Genomic DNA, 23,460 nt, shown 5'->3' on the forward strand with positions numbered 1-23,460 from the left:
CTTTAAGTATTCTTATTTATTTGTTTATTTCTAAGATGGCGGTTTTTCCGTGAAAATGGCGGTTTCCCGCTCTTCCTTTCTCGCCCCGCCCACTTCAATGGCGGTTTCCCGCTTCTGGCGTCTTCTCCGCCTAATGGCGGCTTCCCGCGTTTCTTCCCGGTGGAAGGGGTACGCTTCCCCCACAGCGGACAGGTTCAGCCGCTGGCTGGCTACCGCACAGCTCCCCTTACTCGGCTATGTCTTGTCCTCCCGCCCGCACGGCTCTACCGGCACTGGGTACACCCCGTTAACGGAGGACAGTTCAGCCGCTGGACTGGCTCTCGCGCAGTCGCTCTCTCCGTACCCGGCTCTGTCGCTCTCTCACCCGCACGTTCGGTGCTACCGGCCCTGGGGACCCCGTTGGTGGAGAACAGCTCGGCCGCTGGACTGGCTCTCGCGCAGTCTCTCACCCCGTTTTCGGCTGTGTCTCTCACCCACTCCCGCACGTTCGGTTTTGCCGGCTCTGAGTACCCCGTTGGTGGAGAACAGCTCAGCCGCTGGACTGGCTCCTCGCAGTCTCTCTCTCCGCACCCGGCTCTCACCCGCACAGTTCCCGTTCGCCTCCCCAGCCCTCTCGCAGACCGGTGTTTCCCTCCCCGGCTGCGGCTGGGTTTCTCTTCCCGCGCCTACTCGCAGGCTCAGCGCTTCGTGGCTGCGGTCGCTGCCCGGATTTTTCCCGCCGATCGCGGTCCGGCTGTCACCCGACGCCGTTGGACCCAACTTTTGGCCGGCACAGCTCCCCCTCGACCGAGGTCGAGTGCTCTGCCCTTATCCTCCGGATACTTCTACACCTTCCCCTACTCACAGTCTCTTCGGCCACCTTGTTCCCTGCTGATCGGCTCACTCCACACCATGGTAGAAGGGTAGTCAGTGCCTGTTGCTAATGGAAGCTTTTGTTGCTAAAGTCTTCCACCTTTCTCCTGCTGCAGCCTCGTGTTTTCTTCCAGCAGCACGACGAGGGCGGTTGCCTCTCTTCGACGCTCTTCTTGCTTTTGTAATCTTGCTGCAGGGTACGATCGGACTCGTCGCCACTGTAAAGTCTGTGGGTTGTGCAGTTAATAAATACACAGACTTCAGAAGTAACAAACAAAACAGGTCTTTACTATTCGAAGGTCCGGGCGAATCTGCCCCAGCAATCCTGCCACAACACTTATATACTGGTGTGGTCACTATCGGTATTACAGTATACAGAAGCCAAACAAATAGTGCCACACCTAAAGTAGTTCCCTTAAAGGTGAACGGTTACATTCAATAGTTCCCTTAAAGGTAGACGGGTACATACACTACAGTAAGAAATCTCCACAGGAGAAGTACAAAAAGGTACACCAGGTGATGGACAGTGGTTCAGACGAACAGAAAAGTGACACAGACTCCGGAAGCAAGGAGCTGGGTTGTCTGAAACTACACAATGTAACCGAAATGGAGGATCACCAGACTATCTGGGTTACACTCAAGGTAGACGGAGTCCAAGTGGAAATGGAATTGGACACAGGGTCAGCTCTAACAGTCATAAATCAAAGAGACTATAAGCGGCTATTTTCACACATACCCTTGAAAGCTACAGAGATTGTCTTGAAGACATATACGGGGCAAAATGTCTACCCCAAAGGAAAAATAAGGGTGAAAGTGACATATAAAGGTCAGGAAATACCTAAAATGGATATATATGTATTGCCAAATGGAGGACCACCACTGCTAGGACGTGAATGGATCCGGAAGATACATTTAGATTGGCATTCCATACAGGCACTGAAGGTGGAGGCCAAAAAGGATGATGACGTCACACCTGGACGACTGTCAAAAATGCTAACTGATGCAAAAGAAGTGTTCCAGGAGGGACTAGGAACACTAAAAAGAATAACAGCAACAATTAAAATAGAGGATAATGCAAGCCCAAAGTTTCTGAAGGCCAGACCAGTGCCTTATGCGATCAGACCAGTGGTTGAAGCAGAGCTGGAAGGGTTGGAACGTTCAGGAGTACTGTCCAAAGTGGACTGGAGCGAGTGGGCTACACCCATCGTTCCTGTAATGAAGAGGTGGTTGAGTAATACGCCTGGGGAACCAAAGAAGGTCCGCATCTGTGGGGATTTTAAGGTGACAGTGAACCCAGTCCTTCACACGGTGCAATATCCGCTTCCACGAATTGAGGATATTTTCGCCTCGCTATCTGGTGGTAAACGCTTCACCAAAATTGATCTAGCCCAGGCGTACTTGCAAATGGAGGTAGAAGAAGCTTCGAAACACTACCTTACGATCAACACCCATAAAGGTCTCTATCAATACAACCGGCTGGTATTTGGAGTAGCCTCAGCTCCGGCTATCTGGCAAAGGGCAATGGATCAGGTCCTGCAAGGGATTCCAGGGACCCAGTGTTATTTGGACGACATCTTGGTCACGGGCGAAAATGACGGTTATCACCTCGCTAATTTGGAAAAGGTGCTCGCCAGATTAAAGGAATATGGACTACGAGCTAATCGCCACAAGTGCGAGTTTTTCCAGAAACAGATCTCGTATTGCGGCCACGTCATCGATGAAGAGGGGTTACATAAGTCCCCTGACAAGACTGAGGCAGTAGTCAAGGCTCCAGCACCGGAAAATGTGTCATAACTGAGGTCGTTCCTTTGGCTGGTAAACTATTACCACAAGTTCTTACCAAATTTGTCTACTGTACTACACCCGCTGAACACCCTACTGCAAACAGGGGTACCATGGAAGTGGGATGACGAACGTAGACGAGCTTTCCAGAAGTGTAAAGAATTGATCACATCAAAAGAGGTGTTGGCCCATTTCAACCCAGCACTACCAATTCGTTTGGCATGTGATGCATCACCCTACGGCATTGGAGCGGTGCTGTCGCACAAATTCCCAGACGGGTTGGAGAGGCCAGTAGCCTTTGCGTCTCGGTCACTAACCTCAGCCGAGCGCAACTACACCCAGATTAACAGGGAGGCCCTCAGCCTAGTATGGGGAGTAAAAAAATACAACCATTATCTGCATGGGCAGAAGTTCACCTTGCTGACTGACCACCAACCACTTGTCTCCATCTTTAATCCTAAGAAGGGCGTGCCAGTAATGACTGCACAGCGGTTACAAAGATGGTCCCTGTTTCTAGGGGCGAATCAATATGAAATAGAATATAAAGGCACGAAACAGCATGGGAACGCTGATGGGCTATCGCGCCTGCCGCTGCCTACGGTGGAGGAAGCACCAGCAGTGGACCCTATCATAGAGTCATAGAGTAATACAGCACAGATAGAGGCCCTTCGGCCCATCGTGTCCGGGCCGGCCATCAAGCCCTGCCTAATCTAATCCCATATTCCAGCATTTGGCCCGTAGCCTTGTATGCTATGGCATTTCAAGTGCACATCCAAATGCTTCTTAAATGTTGTGAGGGTTTCTGCCTCCACAACCCTTTCAGGCAGTGAGTTCCAGACTCCAACCACCCTCTGGGTGAAAAAGTTCTTTCTCAAATCCCCTCTAAACCTCCCGCCCTTTACCTTGAATCTATGCCCCCTAGTTATTGACCCCTCTACTAAGGGAAAAAGCTCCTCAGCATCCATCCTATCTATGCCCCTCATAATTTTGTACACCTCAATCATGTCCCCCCTCAGCCTCCTCTGCTCCAAGGAAAACAAACCCAATCTGCCCAGTCTCTCTTCATAGCTGAAGCGCTCCAGCCCTGGTAACATCCTGGTGAACCTCCTCTGCACCCTCTCTAACGCGATCACATCCTTCCTGTAGTGTGGCGACCAGAACTGCACACAGTATTCCAGCTGTGGCCTAACCAGTGTTTTATACAGCTCCATCATAACCTCCTTGCTCTTATATTCAATGCCTCGGCTAATGAAGGCAAGTATCCCATATGCCTTTTTTACCACCTTATCCACCTGTTCCACCGCCTTCAGGGATCTGTGTACTTGCACAGCCAGATCCCTCTGACCCTCCGTCTTGCCTAGAGTCTTTCCATTCATTGTGTATTCCTTTGCCTTGTTAGTCCCCCCAAAGTGCATCACCTCGCACTTTTCCGGGTTAAATTCCATTTGCCACTGTTCTGCCCATCTGACCATCCCATCTATATCGTCCTGCAGACTGAGGCTACCCTCCTCGCTATTTGCCACCCTACCAATTTTTGTATCATCCGCGAACTTACTGATCATACCCTTTACATTCATAGCCAAGTCATTAATGTAGACCACAAACAGCAAGGGACCCAGCACCGATTCCTGTGGTACCCCACTGGCCACAGGCTTCCAGTCACAAAAACAACCTTCGACCATCACCCTCTGCCTTCTGCCACTAAGCCAGTTTTGTATCCAATGTGCCAAGGCACCCTGGATTCCATGGGCTCTTACCTTCTTGACCAGTCTCCTGTGCGGGACTTTATCGAAGGCCTTACTGAAATCCATGTATACCACATCCACTGCGTTACCCTCATCCACACACCTAGTCACCCCCTCAAAAAATTCAATCAAATTAGTCAGACATGATCTTCCCTTGACAAAGCCATGTTGACTATCCCTGATTAATCCTTGGCTCTCCAAGTGGAGACACATTTTGTCCCTCAGGATTTTTTCCAATAATTTTCCTACCACTGATGTTAGGCTCACTGGCCTGTAGTTCCCCGGTTTTTCCCTACTACCCTTCTTGAATATCGAGATATTTTATTCGTCGATAATTGAACGATTGCCAGTAACAAACGCGGATATAGAGAAGGAGACCCGCAATGATCCGACGCTGTCATGGGTATATGAATTGACGGTGAAAGGATGGCCAACACATGGTGACTCACTGTTGCCAGCATTCTCATCCAGAAGAGAACAGCTGTCAGTATGCCAGGGGACAGTGATGTGTGGATCCAGAGTGGTGATTCCACCCAAGTTAAGGGAGAGAGTGCTAAAGCAGCTACATGAAGGTCATCTGGGGGGAGTGAAAATGAAAAGCCTTGCTAGGGCTTATGTGTGGTGGCCGGGAATCGATCAACAAATCGAAGACCTAACTAAGAGCTGCTTAGGATGCCAGAAGGTCCAAAATGCACCACCACATGCTCCTCTACACCCATGGGAGGGGCCCTCCTCTCCATGGCAACGGGTGCACATTGATTTTGCTGGTCCATTCATGGACTCAATGTTCTTAATAACAGTGGATGCTCATTCAAGGTGGCCTGAGGTGATAAAGATGTCTTCAACCACTACAGAGAAAACGATTGCAGTCCTACGGACCATATTTGCCAGAAACGGTTTGTCAGAGCAGATCTGCTCTGATGATGGACCACAGTTTGTGTCCGACGAGTTCCAAAAATTCATGAAAAGGAATGGGGTAAGGCATTACACATCCGCCCCGTATCATCCAGCCACCAATGGATTGGCTGAGAGGTTCGTACAAACCTTTGATAAGGCGATAAAGGCCATGTGCGATGAGGAAATTCCACTACAGCATAAGATGGACAATTTCTTATTAGCCTACCGAAACGCGACACATGCAGTTACCAACCAGACCCCGGCCATGATGTTCTTTAACCGAAGGTTGAGATCTCGTCTGGACTTGCTCAGACCAAATGTGCGAAGAAATGTTGAGGACAAACAATTCCAGCACATCAACGAGAAGCCGACAAGGAGCTTCAATGTAGGGCAACCAGTCTTGCCCAGTGACTATCGAACAGAGAAGTGGCAACCCGGAACAATATGTACAAGGCAGGGGCCATTAATGTACACAGTGGATGTCGGGGAGAACTTTGTGAGACGCCACGTCGATCAGATCTTAGCGTCACAGGAAGGCGTCAACCCCATGTCTCGAGTACCTGGGGATGAACCCGACATACCGGTAGCATCTACTTCAGACACAGTAGCAGTGGAACCCGATGAACTACCCAATGAAAAGGGGTCAGAATCGCCTCTGCACCAAGAACAAGAACCTCCGGAAAGGCGCTATCCCGAAAGGGTCAGGAAGCCGCCTCAAAGACTGAATCTATAAATGGACTTTTGTTATTGAAAGTACATGTAAAAATGTAATTGTTATTTGAATATTAAGGGGGTATTATTAATCTAAAAAGGGAGGAATTGTAGTGTATGTGCTTTAAGTCAGAACTACTTTTTACAGCTCCTGTATACTGTAGTACCGGCAGTAACCACACCGGTATATAAGCTGTGCGCATGCCTCTGTACCCCAGTCTAGAAATTACCCTCCTCCAGTAAAGACCTGTTACTTGTTTATGTACAGCATCCGTGTAATTAGTTATCCACTGAACCACAGATCTAACATCTTCCATTCTGTTAATGTGTGGCACCATAGGAAGCTCACCATGTAAATCAGTGCCTGATGTCCTGGGAGTACCCATGATGCTTTCACTTTGAGACAATTGACCACGACAGGGCTATTTGAAGGAATAGGGAGTCTGGTTGAATGTCTTCTCGGAGACCATGACTACCCTCGAGGTCTGATTGATGACACCACCTGTGACATCCCAGAACACCATTAGATTACTGATACGATGAGTCACATGCTCAACCAGAATTAGCGTGGAATACAATATAAGTATGCTGAAGCAATGAGTCCACTGCTTAGACCAATCAAGGGGATCCACAATTCAGCCTGACCCACATTTAAGTGGAGTCCATTGTATTTTTCAGTTTGTCTCTTCTTTTTTTCCCTCATGTGTTACCTTCTGTCTAATGGGACTCAGAAATCATAATGAATTAAAAGTATAGAAGAGAACAGGAAGAATAATCTTTCGATTTTTCAATTTATACAACAAATTGATTTAAAAGGGGACATTCATATTTTAAGATGCTTTCCATCATGCTAGCTTAATAAAATCATCCTCAACTAGTGAAAGAAGTCATTTTGCAATACTAACTGAGTCATCAATATTAATAGTTATGAAGTTAATTAGTATGTCAGTTAAAATAAATCATCCACTTAAGTAGAAAACAAATTGGCAGTCATTTGGAGAGAAAGAAAAACATTAATCAAGCTTGGAAAGAAAGCCTTCAGACGGAAACAGTGGCAATAAAAGCATAACCCAAGCTTTACTTTTCTACTTGAGGTAATGTAATTCATATTGTCGTGCAGGAAGGACAGTTACGCAAATTAGGAAGCAGATTAGTATTTAGTCCAGTCAACTGGTAAATCAGTTATTCAAAGATGAGAAGAAAACCAGTCAATTAGTCAAATTTGAAACGTAAGGCCAATACTTAAAGTAAATGTGCAAGTTATTTCATGAGATATGGGGGCTGTTCTTTTTTATCTCTGTTACACCCCAAAATGGAGAATAGTGGGGCGGAAAATTTGACAGAATTTCGAAATGCTGGGTCTCTATCCACTTTGTACTTCATGCCCCTTTCTGGCATTCAAAAAATGGGTCCAGGAAGCTTCCACTTGAAACAGTTGGTAACTTTATTATGATATTAAAATTAAGACTCTCATCTAATTTCTCAATGTTCCAACAATGTATTATTCACAGTAATCTTCATACCCATAAAAAATTGGGCATCTAGGGTTGCTAGGCAATGAGCTGTGTACTGAATTAAATTTGAAAGGCCCAGTAAAAAGTCAGTGTGTGGAGGAGCCGCAAGAGACTCAGTGTACTTTAGTATAATCCCCTTAATTGTATTATAGTGCAGCCGGGGACTGCACCTTTAAACTGATTGTTACCTTTACAGTGTGTGTTTGCCTTTATCCTGCGTGGTGACGTCATGACGCCGATCACGTGACCGCCAGTGGCGCGGAGAATGTGGGGACATCATGACGTCAGCTTAGAGAACTTTCCAGCAGTCTTCGACTACCTGGCATCTTGAACGAACGTGTTTTGATTTCCTCCTTGTAACATCCAGCAAACTTCGTTGTTATTAAATTCCAGTCTTTTAATCCATCGAGTTGAGCTGAATTATTTAGTTAGGAACCTCCGTTCCTACATTGGTGACCCCGATCTCGTCGAACAAACTTCGAAGAGAATTCAACATGAGCACAAATGCCGTCGCCCTCAAATTGCCTCAGTTCTGGGAGCAGCAACCAGAAGCTTGGTTCCTACAGACGGAAGCACAGTTTCACCTGCGGGAGATCGTAGCGGATTCAACCCGTTATTTTTACGTGGTCTCCGCTCTCGACAGCGCCACGGCCTCGAGGGTCGTCAGCCTACTGAGTAGTCCACCAGACGAGGGCAAGTATGAGGCTCTCAAAGCTCATTTACTGCAAATATTTGGCCTTAACAAATCAGAGCGCGCACGCAGGCTCATTGCCATGCCAGGCATCGGGGACTCAAAGCCTTCGGAATTAATGAGCCAAATGCTCACCCTACTTGGTTTGGAAGACCAATGTTTTTTATTCCGAGAACTTTTCCTCTGCCAGCTACCTGACGCGGTGCAGACAGCCTTGGCCAGCTCTGAGATCACCGACTGTGTTAAGCTCGCGGCAGAGGCAGACAAAATTTTTGCAGTCTCACAGCAGTGCTGTACAGACACGAGGCGCCCTTCTCCTGCGAAGCCCAGCCCTCCTCCAGCAGGCTGGTGCATGTACCACGCCTGTTTTGGCGCCAAAGCTCGATGCTGCAAGCCTCCCTGCAGTATCTCCCAAAAAAAAAATCCTTCAGCAAGCCATCGCCCTTCGAAAAGGACGACAAGCCCTGAAAAGCATGTTCAATTTACCATGGCGGTCGGTTCAACGGGGAAATTACTTTATGTTACGGATTCCACAACGGGGAGGCGATTCCTCTGCGACACTGGGTCCCAGTGCAGCATTTTGCCAGCTTCCAGGCTGGATCTACAATCCGGCGGCCGCGGCCCTGCACTCGAGGCAGCCAATGGCGCGGCGATTCGCACTTTTGGGAAACGGACGGTTACCGTTACTTTCGGCGGTCAGCAGTTCCTCTGGCAATTTATCACTGCCACAGTGTCACAGGCCATACTAGGAGCCGACTTCTTTTGTGCAAATGGTTTTCTCGTCGACGTCAAAAACTGCTGCCTTATTCACGCGTCCACTTACCACGCGGTACCCTGCCACCACAGCACCGCCTTGTCCTGGTCGGTCGCCTGTGCAGTACCAGCTCAAGACGGGTTTACACGCCTACTCAGCGATTTTCCAGAGCTCACCCGGCCTACCTTCTCGGCAGCAGTCACGAAACATAGTGTGGCACACCATATCACCATGAATGGATCACCGGTTTATGCCCGGGCGCGCAGGTTAGAACCCAGCAAACTCGCGGCGGCTAAAGCCGAATTCCAAACAATGGAGCGCCTCGGGATCATCCGACGCTCCAACAGTCCTTGGTCCTCTCCACTGCATATTCTCCCCAAACCAGGTGGAGGGTGGTGGCCTTGCAGTGACTACAGACGACTAAACGATGCCACGACTCCTGACAGATATCCCATTCCTCATATCCAGGATTTCTCAGCACATTTGGCTGGAAACTCAATATTTTCAAAGGTGGATCTCGTCCACGGGTATCACCAGGTCCTGGTGCACCCCCAAGATGTTCCCAAGACAGCGGTCATCACACCTTTTGGCCTTTTCGAATTTCTCAGAATGCCTTTTGGGTTAAAAAATGCAGCGCAGGCTTTCCAGCGGCTCATGGACTCTGTTTTACGGGATTTGCCTTTCCTTTTCGTATATCTGGACGATATACTCGTCGCAAGAACCCTAAGGAACACTTGTTACATCTACGCCAGCTCTTCACTCGGTTAAGCCAACATGGCCTCATTGTCAACCCGGCCAAATGCCAATTCGGTCTCACCAGCATCGATTTCCTGGGGCACAGGATAACATCGGACGGCGCCGTTCCACTAGCCACCAAGGTCGAGGCTGTTAACAGCGAGGGGACGTGGAAAAGCTGTAAGTCCTTGCAGGAATTCCTGGGGATGGTTAATTTTTACCATCGTTTTGTCCCCAAGGCAGCGCAGTTGATGCAACTGCTGTATGAAGCACTGAAAGGGAAATCTGGCAAAGACCTCATCAACTGGACTCCCCAGATGGACCAGGCCTTTCTAGATACCAAAGCAACACTGGCAGATGCAGCCATGCTGGCACACCCTATTCCAGGTGCAACCATCGCTCTCACGACGGATGCTTCGGACTACGCCATTGGAGCGGTGCAGGAGCAGTGGGTAGATGGGACTTGGCAGCCGCTGGCCTTTTTCAGCCGCCAACTATGTAAGAACGAATGCAAGTACAGCACGTTCGATAGGGAGTTGCTCGCCCTGTTTTTGGCTATTCGACATTTTCGCTTTCTGTTAGAAGGACGCCCGTTCACCGCGTTTGTGGACCACAAACCACTCACGTTTGCCATGGCCAAAACGTCTGCACCTTGGTCAGCGCGGCAACAGTGCCACCTCACCTTCATTTCAGAATTCACCACCGATCTACGACACGTCTCGGGCAAGGACAATCTCGTGGCTGATTGCCTCTCCGCGCTCCTGTCCTGGCAGTTAACCTGGGCATCGATTTCGCTGGCTTAGCGGAAGAGCAGTTGGCTGACCCCGAAGTTCAAGCGTACTGGACCACGCCTTCCAGTTGGCAAGTCGCTGACGTTCAGTTCCACTCAGCAGGAACCACCCTTTTGTGCGACACGTCCATGGGAGTGCCTCGTCCCATAGTGCCGGTCGAGTGGCACAAGAAAGTCTTTCGGGCGATACACGGGTTGTCGCACCCAGGGATGCGAGCTTCGCAACGTCTCATGTCCCGCAAGTTCGTGTGGAAGGGCATGCACTTAGATGTCCGAGATTGGACAAACAATTGTATTGATTGTCAAAAAGCGAAAGTCAACCGGCATGTTAAAGCCCCTTTGGCTGAGTTTCCAGTGCCAGAACGACGGTTTGACCACGTGCACGTGGATCTATTGGGTCCGCTCCCCGGTTCACGGGGTTTCACGCATCTCCTCACAATAGTGGACCGCACCACCAGGTGGCCAGAGGCGATTCCGTTGGTCACTACCACTACAGCTAGGGCATTCCTGTCGTCGTGGGTGGCTCGCTTCGGCGTCCCATCCGGCATATCATCGGACCGAGGTCCACAATTCACTTCCGAATTATGGAACGCCATTGTACACGGCTTAGGTACCAAGCTACACCGTACCACCGCCTACCATCCGCAGGCGAATGGCCTGTGCGAAAGGTTCCATCGGTCGCTTAAGGCATCCCTTCGTGCCAGCCTGCGCGGATCCAACTGGGTAGACAGATTGCCTTGGGTGATGCTCGGGCTAAGGACGGCTCCCAAGGAAGACCTTCAGTCTTCATCAGCTGAGTTAGTTTACGGGCAAACCTTGAGGGTCCCTGGTGACTTCCTGCCTCCGCATACAGAACCGTGGTCTGCAACTCAGCAGCTTATCCAGCATCGCGAGGCGGCCAAGAACTTCCTGCCCATTCCGACCTCGCATCATGGCTTACAGAGGCCTCACATTCCTGCGGACATCATGTCCGCCGATTATGTCTTCATCAGGCATGACGCGCACAGAGACCCACTTAAACCACCATATGCAGGCCCATTTTGTGTCATATCTGCCGGTGAGAAATATTTCACCGTCTCCATCGACCGTCTGAAGGCCGCTCACCTCGATCGCACTGAAACAATAGTGCCTGCCCAGCCACCTCGTCGAGGATGACCACCGTTGCACGCCGATTCATCATTACAACAGCCAGCCGTTGAACCGCCTACAGATGCCTCACCATCGTTTTCGCAGTCAGACACTGCGTTCGCTGCACCTGACACGCCGCAACAACCACAGCCAGGCTCCATGCTTTCTCCCGACGTTCCACTTCCGCCGCCTGAGGGTCGTCGACGCTCGGAGAGAACCATCAAACCCCCAGTTCGTTTGACACTGGCCATTAACGGGGATTCTGGGGGGCGCCTGTGGAGGAGCCACAAGAGACTCAGTGTACTTTAGTATAATCCCCTTAATTGTATTATAGTGCAGACGGGGACTGCACCTTTAAACTGATTGTTACCTTTACAGTGTGTGTTTGCCTTTATCCTGCGTGGTGACGTCATGACGCCGATCACGTGACCGCCAGTGGCGCGGAGAATGTGGGGACATCATGACGTCAGCTTAGAGAACTTTCCAGCAGTCTTCGACTACCTGGCATCTTGAACGAACGTGTTTTGATTTCCTCCTTGTAACATCCAGCAAACTTTGTTGTTATTAAATTCCAGTCTTTTAATCCATTGAGTTGAGCTGAATTATTTAGTTAGGAACCTCCGTTCCTGCAAGTGAACAATTTTCAGGCTAATTCCACACTACTGTTTCTGATTTTTTGGGGCACTTTTAGGAACCTTTGAAGCAATTCGGGTGCTTGTGTCTTTTTTTCCACAGCCCAATAGAGGCACAATGGGTTTTCCATTGGCAATTCCCTATGTTTGAATTTTTCAAAGGAAGAAGAGTAAGAGTAGGATCAACAAAGAAATATAGACAGCTGACATTTCAACACATGTGCCCACCCACCATTCCTCTCTCACCCACGAACACCAACAGAGACACACATATCTGGACTTCAAGAGAGTGCAAGAGCAGGGGATCGGACCGGAGATAAAAGGGCGCCACTGAGCTGACCAGCGGGACTACAGGAGAGTGAGCCCAGAGCAGCGCCAACCGACCTGGGAGCGTAAGAAGTAGAAAGATTCAAAGTGTGACATCACAGGAAAGCAGGGAAGCAATTGGTTGGTCAGTATTTCTCTCTTTTTCTTGGGCATTGGTTTAAATTAAGAGCCAAGATTAAAAACTAAACATTCAAAACTTAAATACTTAATGAATTAAATACATTAGAGATGGCAGGGCAGGCGATGTGTTACTGCTGCAACATGTGGGAGCTGGTGGACACCATTGCGGTCCATGGCGACCACATTTGCAGCAAGTGTTGGCTGCTTGAGGAACTTCGGCTCCGTGTTGATGAGCTGGAGTCCGAGCTTCAAACACTGCGACACATCAGGGAGGGGGAGAGTTACCTGGACGCTGTATTCCAGGAGGCAGTCACACCCCTTAGATTAATTAATTCAAATTTGGTCCGTGGTCAGGGACAGGTGAGTGTGACTACGAACGAGGCAGGTTTGGGGAACCAGGAGGTAGTGGTGGAGGAGCCTCAGCTCTTGCTCTTGTCCAACTGTTATGAGGTTCTTACTCTCTGTGTGGGCGAGAGCAGGGTCTGCAGTGAGGATGAGCAAACAGACCACAGCACCATGGTACAGGAAGCCATTCAAGTGGGGGAAGCAAAAAGAAATGTTGTAGTGGTAGGGGACAATATAGTTAGGGGGATCGACACTGTTCTCTGCAGCCAAGAGCGTGAGTCCCGAAGGCTGTGTTGCCTGCCTTGTGCCAGGGTAAAGGACATCTCCTTTGGGCTGGAGAGGAACTTAGATTGGGAGGGGAAAGATTCAGTAGTCGTGGTCCATGTAGGTACCAACGACATAGGTAGGACAAAGAAAGAGGTTCTGCTGAGAGAGTATGAGCAGTTAGGGGCTAAATTAAAAAGCAGCACCACAAAGGTAAAACTCTCTGGATTACTAACTGAGCCACATGCAAATTGGCATAGGGTAAATAAGATCAGAGAGATGAACAAATGGCTCAAAGATTGGTGTGGGATAAATTAGTTTTGATTCCTGGGGCACTGGCACCAGTACTGGGATAAGAGGGAGCTGTTCCGGCGGGATGGGCTTCATTTGAACCAGGCTGGGACCAGTGTCCTGGCGAATCGAATAACTAGGGCTGTGGATAGGGCTTTAAACTAAATAGTGGGGGGGGCAGGGATCCGCTGAGCGGAAATTTAAAAAGTAAAAGAAAAATTAGAAGGCAAAAGTGCAGGGTAGCGATAGGGGTAATGATAACCAGAGTGTGACAGGAAGAGACAGAGCATATACACATAAGAGTGTATGAGAAAGAGGGGTCAGAGTAGGGAAAAATGGTAATAAGACAAAATGAAAAGCTCTATATCTGAACGCACGCAGCATTCGTAACAAGATAGATGAGTTGACAGCACAAATGGAAATAAATGGGTATGACCTGATAGCCATTACAGAGACGTGGTTGCAAGGTGACCAAGGCTGGGAACTGAATATTCAGGGATATTTGCCATTTTGTAAGGATAGGCAGAAAGGAAAAGGAGGTGATATAGCTCTGTTAATAAGGGATGAGATCAGTGCAGTAGTGAGAAATGATATTGGCTCAGAAGATCAAGACGTAGAATCAGTTTGGGTAGAGGTAAGAAATAATAAGGGTAAGAAGTCGCTGGTGGGAGTGGTCTACAGGCCCCCAAAGAGTCGCCACACTGTAGGACAGAGTATAAATCAAGAAATAATAGAGGCTTGTAAGAAAGGTACGGCTATAATCATGGGAGATTGGACAAAGCAAATTGGCAAAGGTAGACTTAAGGAAGAGTTCTTAGACTGTATGCAGAATGGTTTCTTGGAACAATACATTGTGGAACCAACCAGGGAGCGGACAATTTTAGACCTGGTAAGATGTAACGAGGCTGGATTCATTAATGATCTCGAAGTGAAGGATCCTCTTGGGAAGAGTGATCATAGTATGATAGAATTTCAAATTCAGTTTGAGTGTGAGAAAGCTAGGTCTCAAACTAGTGTCCTGAACTTAAATAAAGGTAATTACAAAGGTATGAAGGTAGACTTGGTTAAGGTGGGCTGGGAAAATATGTTACAGGGTAAGACTGTAGAAAAGCAGTGGCAAACATTTAAGGAGATATTTCATTACTCTGAGCAAAGATATATTCCAGTGAGAAAGAAAGACTCTAAGAGAAGGATGAACCATCTGTGGCTAACTAAGGAAGTAAAGGATGGTATCAAATTAAAAACAAAGGCATACAATGTTGCGAAGAATAGTGGAAGGCCAGAGGATTGGGAATTTTTTTTAAACCACCAAAGGACAACTAAGAAAATCATAAAGAGAGAGAGAAGATAGCTTACGAGTGTAAGCTAGCAAGAAACAAAATAATAGACTGTAAGAGCTTCTACAGGTATATAAAAAGGAAGAGAGTAGCTAAAGTAAACATTGGTCCCCTAGCAGATGAGTCTGGGGAGTTAATAATGGGAAACAGGGAAATGGCGGAGAATTTGAACAAATATTTTGTATCGGTCTTCATGGTAGAAGACACAAAAAGCATCCCAATAATAGATAATCAAGGAGCTATTGGGGGGGGGGGGAGGGAGCTTAAAACAATCACTATCACTAGAAAAAAAGTACTGGGCAAACTAATGGGACCTGATGGCCTGCATCCTAGGGTCTTAAAAGAGGTGGCTGCAGAGATAGTGGATGCATTGGTTATAATCTAACAAAATTCCCTAGATTCTGGAGAGGTCCCAGCGGACTGGAAAACCGCAAATGTAACGCCCCTATTTAAGAAAGGAGGGAGACAGAAAGCAGGCAACTATTGACCAGTTAGCCTACTATCTGTCATTGGTAAAATGCTGCAGTCCATCATTAAGGAAGTGGTAGCAGGACATTTAGAAAATCATAATATAGTCAAGCAGAGTCAGCATGGTTTTATGAAAGGGAAATCATGTTTGACAAATTAACTGGAGTTCTTTGAGGATGTAACGAGCAGGGTGGATAAAGGGGAACCAGTAGATGTGTATTTTAATTTCCAGAAGGCATTCGATAAGGTGCCACATAAAAGGTTACTGCACAAGTTAAGAGCTCACGGGGTTGGGGGTAATATATTAGCATGGATAGAGGATTGGCTAACTAACAGAAAACAGAGAGCCGGGATAAATGGGTAATTTTCAGGTTGGCAAACTGTAACTAGTGGGGTGCTGCAGGGATCAGTGCTGGGGCCTCAACTATTTACAATCCATATTAATGACTTGGATGAAGGGACCGAGTGTAATGTAGCCAAATTTGCTGATGATTCAAAGATAGATGGGAAGCAAATTGTGTGAAGGACTCAAAGAATCTCCAAAGGGATATAGATAGGCTAAGTGAGTGGGCAAAAATCTGGCAGATGGAGTCTAATGGTGGGAAAATGCGAGGTTATCCACTTTGGCAGGAAAAATAAAAAAGCAAATTATTATTTAAATGGGGAAAGATTACAAAATGCTGAGGTACAGAGGGATCTGGGGGTCCTTGTACATGAATCACAAAAAGTTATCATGCAGGTACAGCAAGTAATTAGGAAGGCAAATGTTGGCCTTTATTGCAAAGAGAAAGGAATATATAAGTAGGGAAGTCCTGTTACAACTGTACAGGGCGTTGGTGTGACCACACCTGGAGTACTGCATACAGTTTTGGTCTCCTTATTTAAGAAATGATATACTTGCATTGGAGGCAGTTCAGAGAAGGTTCACGAGGTTGATTCCGGAGATGAAGGGGTTGTCTTATGAAGAAAGGTTGAGCAGATTGGGCCTATACTCATTGGAGTTTAGAAGAATGAGAGGGGATCTTATTGAAACATGTAAGATTCTGAAGGGGCTTGACAGGGTAGATGCAGAGAGGATATTACCCCTCGTGGGGGAATCTAGAACTAGGGGGCATAATTTCAGAATAAGGGGGCACCCATTTAAAACAGAACTGTGGTGGAATTTCTTCTCTGAGGGTTGTGAATCATTGGAATTCTCTTCCCCAGAGAGCTGTGGAGGCTGGGTCATTGAATATATTTAAGGTGGAGATAGACAGATTTTTAAATGGTAAGGGAGTCAAGGGTTATGGGGAGCGGGCAAAGAAGTTGAGTTGAGGCCAAGATCAGATCAGCCATGATCTTATTGAATGGCGGAGCAGGCTCGAGGGGCCAAATGACCTCCTCCTGCTCCTATGTCTTATGTCTTCTACAAGGAACTATATGGGCAGGCTCTGATTCACCTTGGAAGCACTAGCAGAGACATGCTATCTGCTGCAGCCTGCCCTGCGTCCAAACTGCAGCACAGATTACAGTGCCAGTAGCTGCAAAGCTCACTTCAGCCCGTAGGTTATATAGGATTTGGCCTGCTGGTCATAGAAGGGCAGCACCAAGGGTGCTATGTTCATTAAGCATGGCAAAATTATTTAAGTCACCTATTCCCCTTCAACCTGGTCTCAGCACTGGGAAAGCATTGCTGGCATTTACTGGCCATTTAAAATTTATAATGACCAATAGTTGGAGACCTCATTCAGCCATTTCTGGGCTTCCAATATGAAAGAGAAGAGCTGAACGTTGCTGCGACAACTTTAGTTTGGCTACCTGCAGTACTTACCTTTCAGACTTCTCCTCAGCTTTTCTTGCCATTCCATTTTTTTGCGCTACTGCATTAATTATTCTCCATTTAATGTCATGAACTTATCAGTGGGTATTTTCCCAATGCTATTTAATGCACCAGTGCCACAATTTGGGCCATGGAGTGGTGCTGGCGATACCATTATTTGTTGGTTCTGGAGGAGGATCAGAGGATGCCTCAGATGGATGTGCGTTTACACTATAGGCCATCATGCCACATCTATCCTTACACAAATACCTGTGTGTACAGATCAAGGTGCAGCTACCTTGATATGTCAGAGGAGATCTATTTTAGGAGGCAACAATTCCCAAACTCTTCAGGCTGCGTGGGAAGAGGGGGAGCCCGGGCAGCAGAGGCCCACACTTTCTTTGTGAGGCCTGGAGGACCACTGTCATTTGTGTTCCCTACACCCACATATATATTGGACCTGGCACTGATCACTAGTGTACACCACTTCTAATTCTTCTTCAATCTGCACAACTATTTAACCTAATTCCATTTCCTCTCTATCAACAGTTATTCTATCCATTCTGCTACATTTCTGCTTGTACCATACAACTCAAATTTTCTAATATGCCTCTCGTGAGACACTTTATCTAACACATTCTGAAAATCTATACACATTATATTTACTGTATTCTCTTTCTCTGTCCATAGAATTATACAATCATAGAATCGTAAAATCCTACAGCACAGGAGGAGGTCATTCGACCCATCGTGTCTGAGCCAGCCGAAAAAGAGCTATCCAGCCTAATCCAACTTTCCAGCTCTTGATCCGTAGCCATGCAGGTTACGGCACTTCAAGTGCACATCCAAGTACATTTTAAAGGCATTGAGGCTTTCTACCTCTACCACCCTTTCTGGCAGCGAGTTCCAGACCCTCACCACCCTCTGGGTGAAAAACATTTTTCTCAACTTCACTCTAATCCTTCTATCAATTACTTTAAATCTATGCTCCCTGGTTATTGACCCCTCTGTTAAGGGAAATAGGTCTTTCCTATCCAATCTATCTAGGCCCCTCATAATTTTATACACCTCAATTAAATCGCCCCTCAACCTCCTCTGTCCCAAAGAAAACAACCCCAGCCTATCCAGTCTTTCCTCATAGCTAAAATTCTCCAGTCCTGCTAACATCGTTGTAAATCTCCTCTGTATCCTCTCTAGTGCAACCACACCTTTCCTGTAATGTGGTGACCAGAACTGTACGCAGTACTCTAGTTGTGGCCTAATTAGTGTTTTATACAGATCAAGCATAACCTCCCTGTTCTTATATTCTATGACTCGGCTAATAAAGGAAAGCATGCCGTAAGCCTTCTTAATCAACTTATCTACCAGTCCTGCGACCTTCAGGGATCTGCGGACATGCACTCCAAGGACCCTCTGATCCTCTACGCCTCTCAGTATCCTATAATTTTTTGTGTATTCCCTTGACTTGTTAGCCCTCCTCAAATGTATTTCCTCACACTTCTCCAGATTGAATTCCATTTGCCATTGATATCTTCCTGCAGTCGACAGCTTTCTTCATCATTATCAACCACACGGCCAATTTTTGTATCATCTACAAACTTCTTAATCATGCCCCCTACATTGAAGTCTAAATCATTGATGTATACCGCAAGGGACTAGAACAGAGCCCTATGGAACCGCACTGGAAACAGCCTTCCAGTCACAAAAACATCCTTCGACAATTTACCCTTTGCTTCCTGCCACTGAGCCAATTTTGGATACAACTTGTCACTTTTCCTTGGATCCCATGGGCTTTTACTTTTCTGACCAGACTGCCATGTGGGACCTTGTCAAAAGCCTTGCTAAAATCCATGTAGACTACATCAAACATGCTACCTCATCAACCTTCCGTGTTACCTCCTCAAAAAATCAATCAAGTTAGTCAGACACAACCTTCCCTTAAAAAAATCAATGCTGGCTGTCCTTGATTAATCCTTGCCTTTCTAAATGATGATTAATACTGTCGCTCAGAATTTTTTCCAATAATTTGCCCACCACCAAGGTTAGGCTGACTGGCCTGTAATTACTCGGTCAATCACTTTCTCCCTTTTTAAACAATGGTACAACGTTAGCAGTCCTCCAGCACCACACCTGTAGTCAGAGACGATTGGAAAATGATAGTCAGAGCCTCCGCTATTTCTTCCCTTGCTTCTCTTAATAGCCTGGGATACATTTCATCTGGGGCCTGGCGATTTATCTACTTTCAAAGATGTTAAACCCCTTAATATTCCTCTCACTACTTTTATCTCATCTAATATTTCACACTCCTCCTCAACTACAATGTCTACATCGTTCCTCTCTTTTGTGAAGTCAGACGCAAAGTATTCATCAAGAACTATACCCACGTCTTCTGCCTCAACACAAAGGTTACTTTTTTGGCCTCTAATAGGCCCTACTCTATCTTTAGTTACTGTCTTGCTCTTTATGTATTTATAAAACATCTTTGGGTTTTCCTAGATTTTACTTTCCAATATTTTTCCATGCCTTCTCTTTGCTTTCCTAATTTCCTTTTGGTCATCCAGTTGGTCACACCTTCAAAAAACCCTATTAAATTTGAATAAGAAGATAAACAATGAAAAAAGGATGATGCTTTGCCATAAGTTTAAGAGAGGTGTTTAAATGTAACTTTGTTTCCATAGTTAACTACAGGGGACTTCCTGGAATTAACTATGGAACGAGGTGACACTACTATTGTCACAATGCAGTATGCAGGCACTTCAGGTTCGGAGTATGCTTGGTATTTATTGCTTGCCACACTTACTAGGCCACAGGAGACATAGCAGCAATACAGAGTGCAGGGCTAAAATGGCTGTGCATTTGGAAAGTGCAATGACCGTTGCCAGAGTGATGCTCGATTCCCCTCTGTGTTTCTCTGCCAAGCTTGTAGCAAAGTGCTGTTGCGATGCTTTTTAAAACATTATTACAATTAAGGAACATGTGAGCGCACTTCTCTTTGCAAACTTCCTGAGACCAGCAAATTTCTTTCTCACCTGTTCCCAGGTTCAGGTGAGGTAGCATTCATTTTCTCAGGCCACTCTGCTGCTGCTGTTGACTGGAAGATAGACCTCAGGTCTAAAAAGGACAACCCTTCTTCACAGGATTTCCTGCAGCAGGAATTCCAAACCTGCTTAACTGAGTACAGCACTCATGCCCTTGCTATAGCTATTTTGACCTCCTTTAGTAGTGGGATAGCTTTAAGAGCAAATAGCAACTTGATTGCGTTCCTAGTGTGTTAATTGTTGCATGCTTGGAGCACCACAAATTTAGACTAATGAGCTGACCTCATATTATAGCGTGAGATCAGCTTCTGTGCTATCAGGTTCTGCTGGAAATTAACTGGACTGCATCATCACTTCCTACAACTGTGGTTGTAGTGATATTACAATTGATGGTCAATTTAAACAGAACCAAGTCTGTTCAATTAGCTGTATTGTGTATCTCATGTATGGCAATGAGTGCAAGACACATTTGTAAATTTGATTATTAATGTACTAATATACTGATTAAAGAAACTAAGTGCCTTACATAAACAAAGTTATTATAAGGAACTGCACCGATGAATTCAAATCATGATGACCCAGAATAGAGCTTCTTCTACTCTGCCCCAACCTTAGAAGAGCACCCTCTGATGCACCAGTGTTACATATTTCCATTTTCCACACCAGCCACCCCATGGCCTCTCAGAGTTAGATTATTAATTAGTGCCAAATTACAGGTAGTTGTTTTAAGCTCATTTCATGTCAGATCCTTCCCATTAGCAGAAAAAGAAGACTTTAATCTCATCAATTTGGACTGGATTCAAACCTCTGTCCTGAAGGTGGCTAGTACCTATCCAATGAATCATTAATTAACCAATATTGTTATGTATCCCAAAAGTTTCCGTGCTATTAGAAAAGGGATTCCCAATTCCACATTTAGCTACCACTGATTATTCCACTTCTTCTTTGATGCATAGATGGCACCATGGATGATAAATACTTTGCTACCCATTAAGAATGAATTTTCTTCTAATTGCTTGATTACCCATCACTGTCTCTAATCTTCCAGTCATCAGGTTGCTAATGGAAACACTGCTGCTTTGCCTGCAATTTTTTGCAGTTCATAGATTTTATTAGGAAATCAACAGCTCATCTGAATTCTATTACTAAAATTAGAACATTTTTAAAAAGAGCTCCTTCTGCCGCATTGCACAAGCTTGAAAGAAATCCAATCATTCCACCATCCTGGGTCAATGGAGATAGAATAATGAAGAAGGGAGAACGTGCAAAAAAGAAGCATAGAATTGGAGAAGAACTGGACCTGGAGGTTTCAGATTTCAAATTATGCTTTGAAGAAACATATGATCCATGAAACACAGTTTGAAAGGTTGTGCTGCGTGATATTAGCGTTGAGTAAATTAACTGACAATTTTCAATTTGACTCCATTATGGCCCTTTGGTTTCAGATGAATCAAAATGAGTAGTATGAAACCTGCTTGTGGCATTTTTATATCACAAAGAATAAAATCAATACCGATACAAGAATGCAATTTATTTTGATTGAAACATGTGCTCTGCGAATATACGTTTCAATTGTTAATATATAAGATGTCAATTTAATTATTTGCTTCTGAAAACAAAAATGTATTCACTGGTGTTGTGCATTAAATTAGCAAAACCCTAAGGTGAGTGGTAATGTGTATTATTCATGATCAAAATGTGCCAAGTCTGAGATAAAATTCTGTACTGAGCATTTGTTCAAGTCACTACTTTAGAGCGAATGTATTATTTCTCATAGTGTCTGGGGATATAGTTCAAATGGCAGCATTTTCATGCAGTGAGATGACTGTTCTAACTAATCTGCTCCAAGTGATACAAAATGATATAACAGTGCCCAGGCAACACCATTTGGTGGTAATTTCCAACTTCAGCAGGGGCGGTAAACGGGTGGTAGCAGATCAGTCTCCCACTATACACCCCAGCCAATCCTTTCCATTTGGAAAGGGAAATTGGGCAAGGTGTATGACAATTGTGACGAGAATCTTCTAGAGGGTCTGGAAATAAAATCAGTTTGTTATTACCGCACCAATCCTTGAGTGTTTCTTCAGATATAGCAATTATTTTTAGAAAGTGCTATTTATTTATTTTCAGGAATAGAAGTTCAGGAGTAACTCCCTGAAGTAAGAAACCTGCTCTCTTCATTGATACTGCAGCACTTCGCAGCATTCTGTTGCCTATAACATTAGCACCAAAACTTAAACATCGCTCACGAGTATAATCACACTGATGGGTTTTCGAAAATCGAATGCAATAAACCTCTTCATAAGGAAGAACATAAAATTGAAGGATGAGTCACCCCATTTTAATAGCTACTGTTAAAATTATTTAATCGCTACTATTAAAATAATTATTATTATTAAAAGCCAGTAAGAACCATTTTTGAGAGCCTGAAGCAGACATATGAGCATTGAGTATTGTACGGCATACTAAGGAGCCACAACCAACATAGCAATTAGAATGCTGCTTTATTACAGTACTAAATCAGTACAATCTAAAACTGAATGTCATACTGAAACGGTACTGTTTTCGAGTCAGACCATATCTTGAGTGCAGTGTCCGAGTTTTGTTACTGAGAGATAAAGGAAACATTAAACTCTGGGGACAGTACAAAAAAGAACCACAAGACGATTTAACAGCAAAAGATTGAATTATGAGAAAAGACTGGAGAAACAAGGGCTGTTCAGCATTGAAAGGAGTCATTAAGAGCTAATATGTAAGATATTAAAGGATATAAAGGGTAAATCCAAAGCACTTCTTCAAGGGATGCTGTGATGTGAAAGTAGACAAGAGGGCACAGCAAATGTAGAACTAATATCAGGAAGCTCTTCTTCATGCAGGTAGGCAGTGGACGCAAAAGCTTTAGACTATTTCTAAAAACAATTGGATCATGTGATGTGGGTAGATGAGTTGAGTGGCCTTTTTCATCTGTATTTATCTTTTAGTCTTGTGGAGCTATCTGCCTGAGGGGATGCAGAATTTTCTTGCATCAATTGTATGAGGACTCCATGGCTAGGCCCGGGACTGAGCAAGACACTGTGTCCATATGAACAGCATCTCTGAGGATTTCCATTGAAGCAACATTACTGGCCTTGCATAAAAAAGGCGGTAAACCTGATGCATTTTGAGGGCCGATGAGAACGTGATGATACACTGAACGTTAATTGTGCAAATAGTTTGTTCTGTGGGCAGTGTCACTATAAGT

At 45.7% G+C, this 23,460-nt stretch overlaps 1 pseudogene; it reads left to right on the plus strand.

Annotated features, from left to right (window-relative positions):
• The first annotated feature begins 11,437 nt into the window (after positions 1–11,437).
• Positions 11,438–21,570, plus strand: LOC147125084 (uncharacterized; annotated as a pseudogene).
• Positions 21,571–23,460: the final 1,890 nt, after the last annotated feature.

This window comes from Somniosus microcephalus, chromosome 1 (assembly GCF_052327205.1).
Source record: "Somniosus microcephalus isolate GS21.2 chromosome 1, FLI_Smic_1.0, whole genome shotgun sequence".
Taxonomy (NCBI): domain Eukaryota; kingdom Metazoa; phylum Chordata; class Chondrichthyes; order Squaliformes; family Somniosidae; genus Somniosus; species Somniosus microcephalus.